This window comes from Meles meles, chromosome 18, assembly GCF_922984935.1.
Source record: "Meles meles chromosome 18, mMelMel3.1 paternal haplotype, whole genome shotgun sequence".
NCBI classification, from domain to species: Eukaryota; Metazoa; Chordata; class Mammalia; order Carnivora; family Mustelidae; genus Meles; species Meles meles.
In genome coordinates, this window is record NC_060083.1 from 5,040,415 (window position 1) to 5,056,643 (window position 16,229).

Genomic DNA, 16,229 nt, shown 5'->3' on the forward strand with positions numbered 1-16,229 from the left:
GGCTCCATTGACAGGGGGCCCCCAAGGAACCAGCAAACCCTGCAAGCCTTCTAGCCTTTTTTAGTATTTCATGGTAAACCTTGGACAACTCTCAGGGGCAAAGTAATATGGCACCCATGTCATGTAAAAGAAACATAGTGTATCTTTGTGAAAACTGTTTCAAGCCCATGTTAGAGTAGAAATATGGACGTCATTTAATTAAAATGACCATACCTCTCAGGGCACCAGAGTGGCTCAGTCCACTGAGCCTCCAACTCTTGGTTTTGGCTCAAGTCATGATCTCAGGGTCCTGGGATGGAGCCCCACATCGGGCTCTGCACTGAGCGTGGGGTCTGCTTGGGATTCTCTCTCTCCTTCTGCCTCTGCTCCTCCTTTTATTGTGAACGCTCTCTCTCTAAATAAATAAAACATTAAAATAAATAAATAAGTAAATAAATTTATGATATCTCTCAATACTTGTCTTTCAAGTTAATATATGGTAAGTTGGTCTGTGTGTGCATACAACTCTCTAGGTAAGTAAAGATCTGGGTAAATAATGCTGCAGTAATGATGCAGAAAAATAGTGTCATCTCACAAAATTCCTCCACGCTGTCCCTCTTAGGGCGTTAGACCCTCATCTCAACCCTGCCCATCAGCAACTACTGGTCTGTCATCATATGCTCCCATCTTTTTTAGAAGATCATGCAGGGAGCACCTGGGTGGCTCAGTGGGTTAAAGCATCTGCCTTCGGCTCAGGTCATGATCTCAGGGTCCTGGGTTCGAGCCCCACATCAGGCTCTCTGCTCAGCAGGGAGCCTGCTTCCCCCACCCCTCTCTGCCTGCCTCTCTGCCTACTTGTGATCTCTGTCCAATAAATAAATAAAATCTTAAAAAAAAAAAAAAAAGATCATGTAGGGGCACCTGGTGGCTCAGTCAGTTAAGCCTCTGCCTTTGGCTCAGGTTGTGATCTCAGTGTCCTGGGATCAAGCCCCGCATCAGGCTCCCTGTTCAGCAGGGAATCTGCTTCTCTTTCTCTCTGCCACTACCCCCTGCTTGGGCACACTCCCTCTCTCCAATAAATAAATAAAATCTTTGAAAAAAAAAATAGAATATCATGTAAATAGAATTGTATAGTATGTTTCCTTTTGAGATTGGCTTCTTTTGCTCAACATGAAACCTTTTAAATCCACACATGGGGCACCTGGGTGACTCAGTGGGTTAAGCCTCTGCCTTTGGCTCAGGTCATGATCTCAGGGTCCTGGGATCGAGCCCCACATTGGGCTCTGTGCTCAGCAGGGAGTCTGCTTCCCCCTGTTTCTCTGCCTGCCTGTGATCTGTCTCTCTGTCAAATAAATAAATAAAATCTTTAAAAAAATAAGTCCACACACACCATTGTGCATACCGACAATTTGTCATTTTTATTGGTGGATAGAATTACTGGTGAATGTTCCACAGTTCGTGAATGCATTCTCTTTGCCAGGGCACCCTTCCAGATGCCTCCAGTTTTCTGCCACCTGCCCTCTCCCATCAGCTCAAGGAAAGAGGGAGCTAGGGCAGGTCTTGCTGTCTCCTCCTAAACAACATGCTCCTTCTTTTCCCAAACACTGCTGTTTCCAGACTGAGGGACGATACACTGTACGTACTACTGCACTTTATTCCTTTTCTTCCTGATTCTGCGTGTGGTCCCAAGCCCTATTATGGCTTCTCCGATTTCCCTTTTCAGATTAAAAAAAAGGGAGGGGGGGACAGTATTGACCCAAATAGTAGCAGCATATGACATGTGACTCATAGCCACAACAATATGAACTTTTTTTTCCACGTTCTCGTTTCCCTCGTTCCCAAGCTTCTGTCCTACATGTAGCATCATAGATGACAAACCACATCAGTATGATCCAGTCCAAACCACACGTCACTCTGGGGGAAATTAATAACAGCCTAAAGAACAGTAATAGCAAGACTGCGCAACTGGCCACATTGAAAGTAAGTTTTAAGTCATTCCAGCAGAGAGAGTGAGTAAAGCATCAGATGACATCGAACCCAGCAGCCCACGAGGATTCAGAGCAAAGGATGTGACGAATATTTTCTAGAAACGGGAACAAATGCTCCAGGTCAGTCACAGTCCAAACCCGTCTATGGAGTACTTGTTGAATATGAAATCCCCTTCCCAGCACCAAAGAGCCCAGTGAACATTTCGGAGTTGAGGCCAATGGGTCTGGCGCTATTTTTAACCACCTCTGTTTGAGATTTCTATTATTTTCTGGATGGCTCCACCTCTTCCTCGATGAGTCGTTTGCAAGGGACACAGTATGCTCTTATCTCAATGTCCCCGAAGCCATCAATTTCCTCACGAAGCACCTTCTCTCCACCAAATGAGTTGTTAGAAGGCTTGACCGATTGGGGAAGCAAATCAAGCTTTAATGGGCCACTGTATAATTACAAAACAAAACAAAAACGGTTTTACACATTAAACACCCCCATGTATTGACAAGGACCGAGCAAAATTCTCTTTCCAAACCCACACCAGTTCCTCAGCATTTTAATTAGGATGAAACAGTCTGGTTTAGTATCAGATTTCTCCTTGCAAGGGATTCAGCTTCTCTGCAGGAGTGAGTCTGTGTTTCATAAAGTCTCCTTTCCCCCAGAAAATGCTACTTACTTCCATTCACATCGTTATGATAAGGCAGCAAATGGTAGAGTTACTATTCCATTAAAAGCAAATATCGAGAATTAGCCTCTGGAGACAAACTTACCTGAATTCAAATCCTGGCTCTGTCACTAACTAGCTGGGTAAACTCGGACAAGTTAGTCTCTCTGGCCCTCAGTTTTCTCAACCCTAAAATAGGGACAATTCTGTTTGCTTGGTAGGATTTGTGGTGAGGATTAAATGAGCTTTTTTTATATAAAGATTTTATTTATTTATTTGACAGAGAGAGAGAGATCACAAGGGAAGAGAGGCAGGCAGAAAGTGAGAGAGAGGAGGAGGAGGAAGCAGGCTCCCCACTGAGCAGAGAGCCCGATGCACTGCTGGATCCCAGGACCCTGGGATCATGACTCAAGCTGAAGGCAGAGGCTTTAACCCACTTAGCCACCCAGGTGCCCCTAATTGAGCTTTTAATGTAAATCACTTAGCTCGCTACCATGGGATGCCTTCAGTAAATATTAGCTACTTACCACCCAGAACATTCATTCTTGGTTTTTTTGTTTGTTTGTTTTTTAAGATTTTTATTTATTTATTTTTACAGAGAGAGAAGACCACAAGTAGGCAGAGAGTCAGGCAGAGAGAGGGGGAAGCAGGCTCCCCGCTGAGCGGAGAGCCCCGATGCGGGGCTCCATCCCAGGACCCTGAGATCATGACCCGAGCCGAAGGCAGTGGCTTAATCCACTGAGCCACCCAGGCGCCCACATTCTTTCTTGTTTTTACCACCTTGTGCTCAGGTACACCCAGATCTCTAGAGACCATAAAGAACCATCTTCCACTTGAAGAAAGTGTCTTCTTGGTTTCCCTGTCCATCCCGTGGAGGTTCACGGAGTCCCCAGTGGATACAGAGAATCCTGCTGATGGGCTACAGCCTACGGGATTTGATGATAGTTGGCTCTCCCCAAGGTTGTCTTCAGAATGGTCATGGCTGGATTCCGGTCCCGGCCCCCGTGGAAACATTCTTCATCCCGCTGGCCAGATATCGGGGTGTCACCAACTCCATTCAACCTGACCTTTTGTAACTCAATTTTTTAATTAACCTTGGATCAGCAAAGCAATATCTGTTCTCCAAATACAGTCATATTTTATGCAAGCAGTGACAAGCTAATTAAGTTAATTATTATAACACCTATCTGTATAATGAAACTAAGGTTGGATGATCCCAGCTGCTTCTCCTTAAAGTGCATCCCAGCGATGATTAAAAAATAATTAATATTTCACCAAAGACAGGAACAAGAAGTTAATTAGAAGACGGAGGTGCAGTCTTAATGAAACATATCCAATTGTGTTCACCACCGCACTCGGCAGCCAAATCCCTCCTCAGAATGTAGATGAACACCGGGGAACGTCAGGCCTTTCTCGAGAGTCTGGAGAGATTAACATCTCCCACTTGCGCCATCCAGCAAACATTCTAGAAATTTCTCTTTGCCTTTTAACGAGATGAAGGCAACTCTTTTATTTATTTGGGCAAAGTAAGTTGGCTTTGAAATGAATTCCAAATTTGAACCAGTAATACGACATTGTGGGGGAACTACTTCCCCAAAACTTGTCACTTCTCTGATAGTACTGCAGATATCCCAGTGGGTCTCAGCTTCATGGGAGAGCTCTCGCTAGCCCCATTTTTATCTAGCCCATTGTCCTATCTTCAAAAGAGAGAGAGTAAATTAAATGTCACGGTTAAGCACAAGTCAACTGATTCGACTTGGTCTTTTGCATTGCAGGCACGGATTTTCTTGCCGATGGGGACAGAGATGCCCAAGTCAACAGGACAGCTTGTTTGCTGGGCCCATGGGACCACGAGGACAGAGGTACCACAACTATTTTAGTTGCGGTAGAAAATTCCAGGGCCTGAGCCGCATTCAGTCAAATCATCTCGAGGCTTAGGAAGTTGAGACTGGAGTCCTCTGCAGTGGGAATGGGGATTTCAGCCAAAATTAGAACCGAGAACAACCCCCCTCAAAACTGGAAGACCACAGTCCCAGCCTCATTCAACCACTGTCCTTGGACAAGACACTTCGCCTCTTGGCACGTCTGTTTGGTTAAAATAAAATAAGGCGGCTGGACTTAAACTCTGGTAATGGTGTCATTCGTGGATCTAAGATCTGAGAGAGTTTCTCGAAGGTTAAAACAAGATAGGACTGGTATTATTAAACCTATGTTATAGACCAGGAACCTCTACTCCTCCAACTTCCAGAACTCTGTCGGAGCGACTTTTCCTCCAAACCTCAGATTTCAAACCGAACACCAGAGACCCTGAATCCCCACCCAGCGCCCGACTGTTAGCGTCCAGGGCAAACGCATCCACGGCAATGTTCCAGGTTATTTTCCCATCAGGAAACCCCTCCCTAGATCTAGTGGCAAGCTTGGAGAGACACCGCTGCGGGCAAATCACAGTTCAGCAGCAGAGCAAAGAAGGTGGACTCTGTTTCCCTTGCTTGGCTGTGGTTTGACTTCCTATTATGGGATGCTCCCTAGCCAGAGGGGAAGGAACTCTGTGAAGGGCCACATCCCTAAAAAGCAACCTAATGTCACCAATCCAGATGGGACTTCGCTCCAGTCACAAACCTTGTGGCGCTCATCATTAACACCTCATTTGCAGCAGGCTCTCATGGTCTTTCTCTCAGGAAGCAATTACACACACATGCACCCCGCCTGGCCTGGAAATTGTATCCTTGGCTTCGGGTGGCCGGGGCACCAGCAAAATCTGGCGGAAGGGGGTTCCTTTCTCATTTATTTGGAACGGGGGATTTCGGAGCTGGTGTCACGTGAAAGTGAAGACATTTTCGAAAGGCCTTGGGTGACTGAAGAGGGATGGGTGAGAAGGAACGGGGTAGGGGTGGGGGTTGGGGGAGGCTGCTCTGCGTGGGGAACCCAGATAGCTGAGTGGGGGCCTGGAAATCCAAGCTGAGCTATGCCATTGTTCCCGAGGCTTGGAGGCAAAATAGCACGGCAAAATAGCCCTTCTCTTCAAGAAGGGCTCTCTGCAGCTGGTCTCCTGGAGCAGCTTTTCCCTTGGAGAGTCCCTGTTAGAAAAGGACCATGAACTCATTCCCAGCCCCGGAGAGTGGGCCCGCATGCGTTCTAGGCGCTGAGAAGTCGCATGCATACGTCCTGGGGAAGGTAGGGCACACAGGACTTCTGTCGGAAGTCAGGACTGGGTGGGCTTCTCCTGGCCGCCCTCCCCCACATCGTGACTTGCCAGTGGGCAGAGCAAAGAATGTGGAACTTTCCAGACATCGCTTCTTATTTAATAAAACGTTCTCATAGCCACTGTCTCACGTGAACTGCATACAGACAAAATGGCTGTTACCATCATCCCCATTGTACAGATGAAGGAACTGAGGCCCCTCGGAGGGCTCAGTGGCTTACGGCTAACGTTACAGGGATCCTAAGTGGCTCGAGCTTCTCTGTGGAGCTCTAGCCTGCAAACACTCCTCTCCCTTCAGCCACTAAACCTTTCTACCCAGCTCCCCAGAAGGCTGCACCTTCTGACGCAGAATTCAAGAAATCTGGGACCTTTAGAATCAACGGTATGTGCTTATGGAATCGACTTTTGCCATTTGGACCCCACCATGTAGCACATGGAGGGAAAGTCTAAAATGGCATAAAGGGGAGAGCTGACATGCACAGCGTCTTAGGGGGACAGAGAAGGCTTGGGCTTCTTCCAGAAAGGAAGGCATGATTTTCTTAGGGAAGCAAAAATACATTCTCAAATCTCCTAATTTCACTCCTGGTGGACCCGGTCGTCTTAAGCCCCAATACAGTGATGATGCTCAGTGGACTCAGACTTGTGTGTGCACCAAAGTCCCCTGAAGGGCTTCCCTGTGTTTTGATTTTGGTTGTAGAAGCTGGGCCCACCCCCAGAGCTTCTGTTTTAAAAGGTCCAGAACGGGGGTGCCTAGGTGGCTCAGTCGGTTAAGCATCTGTCTTTGGCTCAGGTCATGATCCCAGGGTCCTGGAATCGAGTCCTGCATCGGGCTCTCTGCTCAGCAGGGAGCCTGCTTCTCCCTCTCCCTCTGCCCTTCCCCTCCCCAAACCTGCGCACTCTCTCTCAAATAAATAAATAAAATCTTTAAAAATAAAATAAAATGCACAGAATGGGGCTTGAGAAGTTCCCAGGTGATGGTGTGACCAGGGCTGCACCGGGGACCATGCTTTGAGGACCACGGGTCTGGCCAAAAGATCAGGGTCTGGGAGCACAAAATCCTGGGCTGCCGCTTCGTAGACACGGGAGTCTGAGCAGGCTGGGTGACGCAGTGGAGGCAGCATTTCTTCTTTTGATAACGTGGGGAAGGATTTGAACGGAACGAGGGTGCATAACTGATAAATCAGCATATAGGAGAGACGGGCTTCTCTGTTGGGACATATTTGCCTTGGCCAGCCGGGCACGAGGTAGCAGAAGCTATAGGGAGGCGTGGGTCCCAGCTGGGAAGGAAGGCGGTGTCAGGGACGGAGTTAAGTTTGAGTAGAGTCCCAAACAGTTGGAAGTCCTAGTGATGGTAACATAAATGCTTTGAGCCCTTGACTATCATGCCCCGGGATACTGAATAAGGGAGTGATTCAAAGCACATTTCACTCCATCTTGATAGACTTGGTCCCTTCAGGACTTTGCACTAAAGAGCGACGGCAGATGGCCAAGAGGGACCCAATTCTCTCCACCCATGATCTCCTTATAAAGGCTGCCACGCACTGTGGCTTCCTGTGACATCAAGACGGGATGGAAATTCCAAGCAGCCAAACATCAGAAACAGTTGTGTCAGAACAAAGAATTAAAATAAAACGGGGAACTTCTGTGTCCCTACGCTGCTCAGCTGTTGGCACTGGGATCCATTCATCTCACTCACTCATTGTTCCAATTCAACACTTCGCTCCCTCGCAGTTTGAAAATGTTGATGTAAAATGTGGCAGACATTTCCTGAACACATCAAAAATTTGACAAGCAACTCCCAGGAGAGTCGTTTGAAATCGCTCGGCAGACTCGCCCACCACACACTCCGGCGCCCTGTGCTCACGTCGAGTTTCGATGGTTACGATCCCCTCCTTCATGGACTTTTGCCTGGATCTCGAAGCCACAGACTATGAAGTGATTTGACATCTGGCACCTCCTGCAAAAAGCGAAGATGCAGGGTGGGAGAGGAGTGGGGGTGGGGGGCAGGGCTCACACACACGAGAAGGAATCGGGGCTTTGGCTGCATAAATTCACAGCTTCCGGAGGGAGCCACGTTAGCCCAGCCTGGAGGGGAGGTCTTGACGCTGGAACCCAGGGGAGCCATCAGTCTCACACCTAGAAGGAGCCCAGACATGAACGGAAGAAATCAGCAGCCTCGGTTTTCCTCCAGCTCATGGTCCTTCGGACAGGTCGTTGCTGGTAGGAATGGTCAGCCTGATGGCGTCTCTTCAGGAGCAGAGCAGCAGTCTCTTCAACCATATCCCCCAACGTGTTCATGAGCAGACGGCTCTGGGAGCAACTGTCCTTTCAAAAAATCACTATCACTGTTTCCTTGAAAGCAACCTCAAACCAGATGTCTGCAGGCGGCTACTGGCAGGGTCTTCTGTGTTTCCAGACCCTTCTTGGACCCTTCCTTGCACAGTCAACACCAGTCTCTGGTCTCACTTCTCCTTCATTCCGTATGGAAAGTGAGCACGTAGGTAGAAATACTCTGGCTGGTCTGTCCTCGTCCACTCTCCCTGCCTGTGAACCATATGGCCCGCTCCATAATATAGACGGCACTAAGCAGAAGTTCGAGTCCCCAACCCTGACACACAGGGGACGCACTTGGGGGTCTTGTGAAAACACCGATTCAGATCCAGTGGTTCGGGAGGGGGCCAGAGCTTCTGCATTTTGGACAAGCTCTCAGGTTTTGCTGATGCCTCTGGTCCGCAGACCAGACTTAGAATGGCACAGTTATAGAAAAGCATAGTTTAATCATCTGGTTAAAACCAGAGCAGAAGTGCCCTATTATTCTGGGTCACCCACTGGGACGTGGGGGTGGGAGGTGGGAGTTAGAATGTATGAATCTCACCTCAGTGATGGACGGATGCCAATCGATTTTATTTGCGCGGCCACTGCCTATTATCGGGTTCAACTTCAGGGTTCTAGAGGCTACTTGGTTGTCCTTCTTGAGTATAGTGACGGTAGAAGGGAATTACAGGAAGAAGGGAATTACACCGGTGCAGTGGGGAAGAAACCTGAGCTTCCCTTGGAATCAGAAGACTTGTCTCCAGAGTCAACCTGTTCCCATTGCCAGTGGGAGTTCCACACATGGCTGAGCCATTTGAAAAATGGGAAGAAATCATAACTGCCCTACTTAACCTAAGAGGGCAGCTTTGGAGGTAGAGCTTGATAAAATATGGGAAATTTCAATGCAATTTCAAATGATGCAGTATTGACCACCCCGTTGGCCTCAGCAGAGTATTAGCAAGTCTGGGATGGAAAGTAACCCTCTTAACAAAGAAGGTTGCAGACGTTTTCGCCATCACACATAGCAATGCCTTATCCTAAATTGCATTTTAATATGCTACCCCCATTTTATTATCCTTCTTATAGGATAATAACGGTGCTTGCAGCCAAAGAAGATGCTGTATTATCATTACAGCATTCACAGAAAACATAAAGTGATCAAACATCCCCGCTCATTTTCTTAATATCATAACAGCGAGATTTACACAAGTCTACTTAATTCAGGCTTGGCCGGCTTTGCAAATGAACTGTCTCCAGAGAGTGGCCCTTCTGAAAAATGGCTCACTTGGGCCCCATGTGAATTCCTTTCTAATGTCAAGCCCTTAAGGAAATCATTATTGAAAGTGTCCCAGCCAACACATCCAAGTGTTCCTTTTTGCTTGCGGGACGATGTCACATTCTTGGACCTGTTTCAGGAGGACCACAAAAGAAGTTAATTTTTGAAGGAGTTAATTTTTGGAAATGGCTATCTCAAAAAAAAAAAAAAGAAGTCCATCTTTATGAGGCTGAAGTCTGGTCATAAATGAGGTCTCTATAAAAATAATCATTACTGAACGAGCGTTTGCCAATCAGCCCGAGCTTCTGCATCCAATTTGTATCTCATTGAGACAAGCGATGTTACAATGTTACGGTCCTGGGCTTGTATATTATGCAATTACAGCAATGTGAGTTTCATTATGTTACTAAAGTGCTAGTTGTTATTAAGTTGGCCGTGGAGTCATACTCTCTGCAGATGTTCTTCCAACAGCACTGTTTTTGGGGCCATCAATGCCATTATTATCACCAGAATTTCCAGATCCCCATGCCACATTTGTCCTAGGAGTACAGGATCCTCCTGGGGCTCACAGGAAGCCCTGCTTAGTTCTCTGGATTGTTTCTGATTGGGCTCAACTTCTGGGAGAAACTGGATTCCTGCAAAGCCCAGCCGAGTAAACAGAATTTTCCCTCCCGGTCATCATTAACCCTTTTCTCAGCAGGCAGCACTTCACACAAATTTAAACCAGATGGGGGAGAGTCTTTGCAAGAGGGAGGAAAATGCACCTTTATAGGCTCCACATGGGAAATGAATAAGGGTATGTTTCATGCATCGGTCATCTGTTTCAGGAAATCTGTATTGAGCATTACGTGGAGTTGGCTGGAGATTCGGATCTAGTTGGGGAAGAGGTCTTCACCATGCTTGGGTAGAGACGACCCCACTGGCCATCCCAACAGCCCCTGGGACCTGGACGTTACAGGTCAGACTGGGTCTGTCGCCAATTTGCTTGATACTATCAGTTTAACCACTCAACTACCATTTGCTGTGTCTACTCAGTGTCGAAGGGTCAGTGGGCTTCAGACAGGGTTCAGCCCCAGAATTTTAGGACAAGGCCAGAAGATGTCACCTGAAGGTAATGAGAAGTAGCATGAGATTAGAGCAATTAATTAGCCATCTGCAGACCTGTAAGCCCCTGTAAGCAGACTTTTAGCCTTGCTTTACAGATGAGATTGGAGTGTTTCCTAAGTCTCCACCTGGAATGGAGACCTTGGAGGTCTTCACAGCTGTTCGAAGAGCAAACTTAAAGGACGAGAAGGGAGCTGTTATTGTGAAATGCTCAGAATTGGGGAAGGAGCTGCTGTCCTTAGCCACGCTCCTGGTAGAGGAGCACCTCAAAATTGAAAGGGTCAATTTATCTAGTTACCCCACCTTGAGGAAAATAGCACCTAGGAGCAACCAATGCCCTTTGACGATTTTTGTACTCGGCAAGTCAGCTTTCCCTATTAACCGCACCAGTTACCCCTACTCAAAATGATTCCCACAGTGAACTAACAAATTAAAATTCCAGCAGGCAAAACTCGACTTCAACTTGAGGAACAAATTCACACGGATTACGTCTGAATGTCCCTGGGGAGATTTATAAAAGTGAAACCTGAACCAGTGGGGACCATACCAAAAAGCATTAGTTCCTTCATTCAATCATCTAGTCCATGAACTTGTAAGAGTGAAATTTCCATCCTGGATATTGTCTTGGGCATTGGAGAAGTCCGGCAAATCTCAGTGTTCCTGCTCTTAAGAAGAGTCCAGTATATTACAGTGTTTTAACCATGGTTTGTGCTCAAGTAGAGAGTTATGAAATCAGTTTAGCGTGTTACAAACAGTACTTTAAAAAAAAAAGACTTGAATGGAATGAAAATTGATAGAACAGTGTAGAAACCATTAGCGTATATTTGCTGTTTGTCATTTTTACGTTCCCAAAACCACCAGTTCTCCAACTCGCTGACGACAACTGGTGTCCAACAACTCAATTCAATTCTGACGCTACCTAGAATGAGTGCAGACCCCCATAGGTGAAGGGCTCAGTCCGGCTTCAGATGCCAGCTGCAAAGGGGGACCCCAGGCATCTGCACTTGTGCCTGGCTGACTACAAATTGGGGGGTTCCCACGACACTCCTCACCTTTGATGATTTGCTAGAGTGACTCACAGAACCAAGAACAGCCTTGATAGACTATATCAAGGATGTAAATGAACAGCCAGGTGAGAGGTCCTTATAGGGTGGGGACGAGGAGGGTCCCGGGTGCAAGAGGAGCCTAGGTCCTCATGGTGTTGGTGTGAACCACTCTCCCGGTGCAACCCAGCAGCTCCCCAAACTTCATCATTGTGAGTCTTCTACAAGATTCCATTCTGGAGGCATGATTGATTCAATCGTTTTCCTTTGGTGATTAACTGAATCTCCAGCCCCTCTCCCTTTCTGAGAGGTCATAGGGTGGGGCTTCTGGTTGTAACCTTGGTTGCAAGGTTGGGCCAGCTCCCATCCTGAAGCTGTCTAGGCGCCCAGGCTGATGACAGTCACCTCATTAGCATAATGCAGTGGTTGAAAGGGGTTCCTTGTGAATAATGAAAGACATTCCTCTCCCCGAGGAAATTTCAAGGACTTGAGCTGCGAAGACCAGATCGACTTTTCATTGTATCACAGTTGCACGTCATAGGGATTAGTCTTATTTTGTGGCAGTTTCGTTCTCCATTGTTTATGTATATGTATATGTGTATCCTTCTACTGGGTCTTGACATAAGGGTATTTCTTACCATGGATTGTTGTGAAGAGTTTGAAAGTTCAGGCCTCCCCCGGTGCCCTGTGGAGCCCAACTCATCCTCTATGCTGGGGCTTCCGGGGGAGGGGGACCTGATAGCTGATGTTTCTCTGGATCTGAAGCTCCCCTTTCTGGACCTTCCCTTGCCCCGTTCCTCCTACATCGTGTAGGGTCTGGTTCCCATAATGAATCCCGCATTCCATAATGTGTTGTTAAAGTTTGAAAACACTTTGCTAGAGGAAACATTATAGAGTATTTATGATGATTTGTGTCCAAGTCTAGGGGTTCCACTGAAACTTGTAAAACAGACGAAGAAATGTAGACAAGGAGTGATGTGAACAGGCAGGAAAGGCTCCTTACAAGCAGTCACACACACCATGGTCTTGAGCACCAAGCCCTCTCCCCACCAGTGTTAATGAGAACATTATTCATGACCCTTGTTAAAAATTATAAAGAAGACTTTATTTAAGGGGCCTCTGCAGTCTGGTTGAGAGGCTGGGATCACTTTGGAACACAACAAGGAAAAGTGGGAATTGATAGCCAAGGGGTCCAGTGGGAGTTCCCAAATGAAAAATTACTAAGAGGAAACATCGCTGTATTGGATGGTAATATTTTTCATGTACTCAGATGTTTTCCTGTATTAGAAACGGAGACCCAAAGAAGTGGAGAGCCTGAGAGCTTCTCTGCCATTTCGACCAAGAGTGATTCATCTTGGGGACTTGAATGAACATCATTTGTGTCCTTGAATATCTTTTGTAATAAACAGGTAACCTAGTAAGTCAACTGGGACAGGACAAAAGGAAAGGGGCAGTGAATCATGTGAAAGTGACCAGGACAAATATGGAGGAGATGAAAGGAAGATAGGGATAATTTTAGTGGGTTCATTTGTACAGATTTTTCTCAGAGTGGACTCCCCCATTCTGGGGTGGGGTTCTCCTTTTCCGAGTACAGGTACAGGGAAGGGAGCTCTCTGTGGTACTGTGACTTATAATAATCTAATAATAAACCAATAATAGTTTGGTCTTTGTTCCTGCTCTTGGTTCATAAATGGGGTCTCCTAGGAGGTAAGAGGAATGGGAGCATCTTTGGCCATAATATTTGGTCCCTTGTCCTCAGTTCCCAAAATCGTTTCGCAGCCATCAAAGTGATAGAGGTGTCTTGATAATCATTACCAGCCCCTTGAAACCACAACTGAGTCTAGTTCATGTGGTGACTTCTGGAAATCCCCCAAAGCTGGGAGACACTTTGCCAGGGGGAACCAGCCATGGTTAGAAGCCCAACCTGACTTCCAGGGAGAGGAGTGGGCTAGAGGTTGAGTCAATCCCTAATGGCCCATGGTTTCATCAACCATGCTTCTGTAATGGATTCTCTACACAAACCCAGATGGAGAGGGTTCAGAGGGCACTCAGGTTGGTAGACCAGAATGCATCCACATGCTGGGACTCAAACTCCACATGGTCAGAAACTTCTGATCTCCGGACCTCACCTTACACATCTCTTCACTCCGCCGTTCATTCAGATCTTTTAATGCCCTTTGTAACAAAATAATCTAGTAAGTGAACCAGTTTCCCGAGTTCTGGGAGCCGTTCAAGCAAATTAATCGAACCCAGTGAGAGCATTACTGGAGCCTCCCTGGTAGGTCAGAAACACAGACACCGCTTAGACTCGCCTTTGGCATCTGACATCGGGAGGGGCGCTGGGAAAGGGCAGCCTCGTACACCTCGGCAGTCTCCAGGTAGAATGTGTGAGAATTGATGTGAATCACAGGGCGCCCAGTCAGTCTCCGAGAATTGCTTGGAAAAACTGCACTTCGGAATTGGTGTGAGAATCGTACTTCTTCGTGGGAAATTTATGACCTGTTTGAGGGGAGGAATGGGGAGGTCGGCGAGCCCTTTCTGCATCTGCTGATTCTCAGTTGCCTTCAGCAACATGGTGTGTGTTGGGACACCACGCTCTGGTCCCCTTCACAGGCAGCAAGGAAACTGGTCCCAAGGGCCGGGTTGACTGCACATGGAGGCGGGTTCTAGAGGGGCAGGAGGCAGGTGGGACGGAGCAGGTGGGCGTGGCCTCCATGTCTGAAGGCCGACCTGGGAAGCTTGGGTGCAGGCGTGGAGGTCTTTCCTGTGGGGTGTGAGGGTGACGGGCTGCTTAATAGCCCCCCAAAATGTTCCCATGATGCTCCCCAGAACCTGGAATATGGGACCTACCATGGCAAACGTGTCTTTGCAGATGGGATTAGGGTGAAGACCGTGAGATGGGGAGATTGGCCTGGATTATCCACGTGGGTCCAGGTAGTCACCAGGATCCTTATAAGAGGGAGGCAGGAGAGTCAGAGAGGGAGGGGGCAAGCCAAGAGTGGAGTGACCAAGGACATGAGTCGAGGCACATGGGCCCCTCTAGAAGCTGGAAGAGACAAGGAAATGGACCTCCAGAAGGAACCCAGACCTGCCAACCCATTTTAGACTTCTAAGCTCCACAGCCTTAAGAGAACAAATCTGTGTGGCTTGAAGCCACTAAGGCTGTAGCATGGAGAAATGTGGTTTAAGACGCCTGTGCCAGAAGCCGGCAGGGGCCAAGAGGAGATGTGCCTACGAAGGGGTCCTGGGGACCATCAGGGGCCATGTGAATGCTGACTGCAGTGCTAGCTCAAGGGCATGGCTTTGTGGAAACTCAACACACTGCACTCCAAGGGATAGAGCGGGCACATCTCTGTCCCAAAATTATAGTTCAATAAACTTGGGAGTCAATGTTTGCAAAAAGAAAAGTGCCTTCCATCTGTCAAATGAGCTCCTTCTTCCCACTAAGCAGAAAGGCAGGAGCCCCGGATCCGGATCTCTACCAGGGGATCAGGTCCAACATCCACACTCCTCAGGCGTGGAGACAGACGCTCAGAGAGATGAAGAGATGTGCCTCAGGTCACACCTCGTTCTGCCCCAGCTGGGCAAGAGCAGAGTGAACATTCTGTTCCCCTCCCCACCGGGGTTCTCCGCCCGCCCCCCCGCCAGGAGCTCCTGCCTATCCTGTCTGAGGCTGGAACCGCCGGGAAGGGCAGGGAAGGGCAGGGAGGGGGATTAGTGATGTCCCTGCAGTGTGTGCTGCTCACTTTTCAGCAAACCCAGAACCTTCCTAGTGCATGGCACTCTCTCCCCAGAGTGCTGAGACCTCTCACTCGCCTATATCCCAGGGGGACAAGGCTCAAACCAGCCTTTTCCTTTGTTCCCCACTGCCGAACATTGGGCTCAGGGCAGAGAAGTTACAAAGACGAAAGTGAAATCCCGAAATCCCATTTTCCCAAGTCAGGGAGGCACCCAGCCTCCTACCTTACCCCACCTGTGTGCCTCACCCTTTTCTCCACTGGCCCAGTCCCTGGCTGCAAAGGGCCCCCCCTGTGATGTGAATTTGGCCACCCCCTAGCTGGACAGTCCTAACCTCTTGAAGAGGAAAGCGATGCCAGCCCCAAGCCTTGGGACAATATTCTGTCCTCTGTTCTCTGTCCTTCTGTCCTCTAGAAAATTCCACCCCACAACTACTTTGTCAAGAACTCAAAGCCCTTTTCATTTACTTTCCTACTTTTCCCAACAAAATCCTCAAAAAGGCAGAGAATGGCAAAAATCGGTCTTTTAATTTTGCAGGTGGACAGGGAAAGGTCAAAACAGAAGACGGAGAAAGAGGGAGCCCCAGAAGATGGAAGACAGAAGATGACCCAGGACCAACCTCTGAAAGCCAATCACTACCCTGGTCAGGTTCACGGGAACCCTAGCCACCCCAGAGGGCCGTGCCAGAAGCTTCCATGAGGGGAAGGGATGGGGGTGGAGGGCTGCATTTTCATCATGCCAGGACCACCCAAGGGACTGCTGAGACTTCCCAGAACACTCTGACCCCTGACAGCACGTATGAAGCCCTCGGCCAGGGACCCGACGTGATGAGGATGGTGCTTTGCTGGGTCAAGGGAACAGCTCGGCAGAAAGCCGTACACTCTCTCCTGAACCAGAAATGGCAGGTGGACATCGAATTGGAGGTTTCAG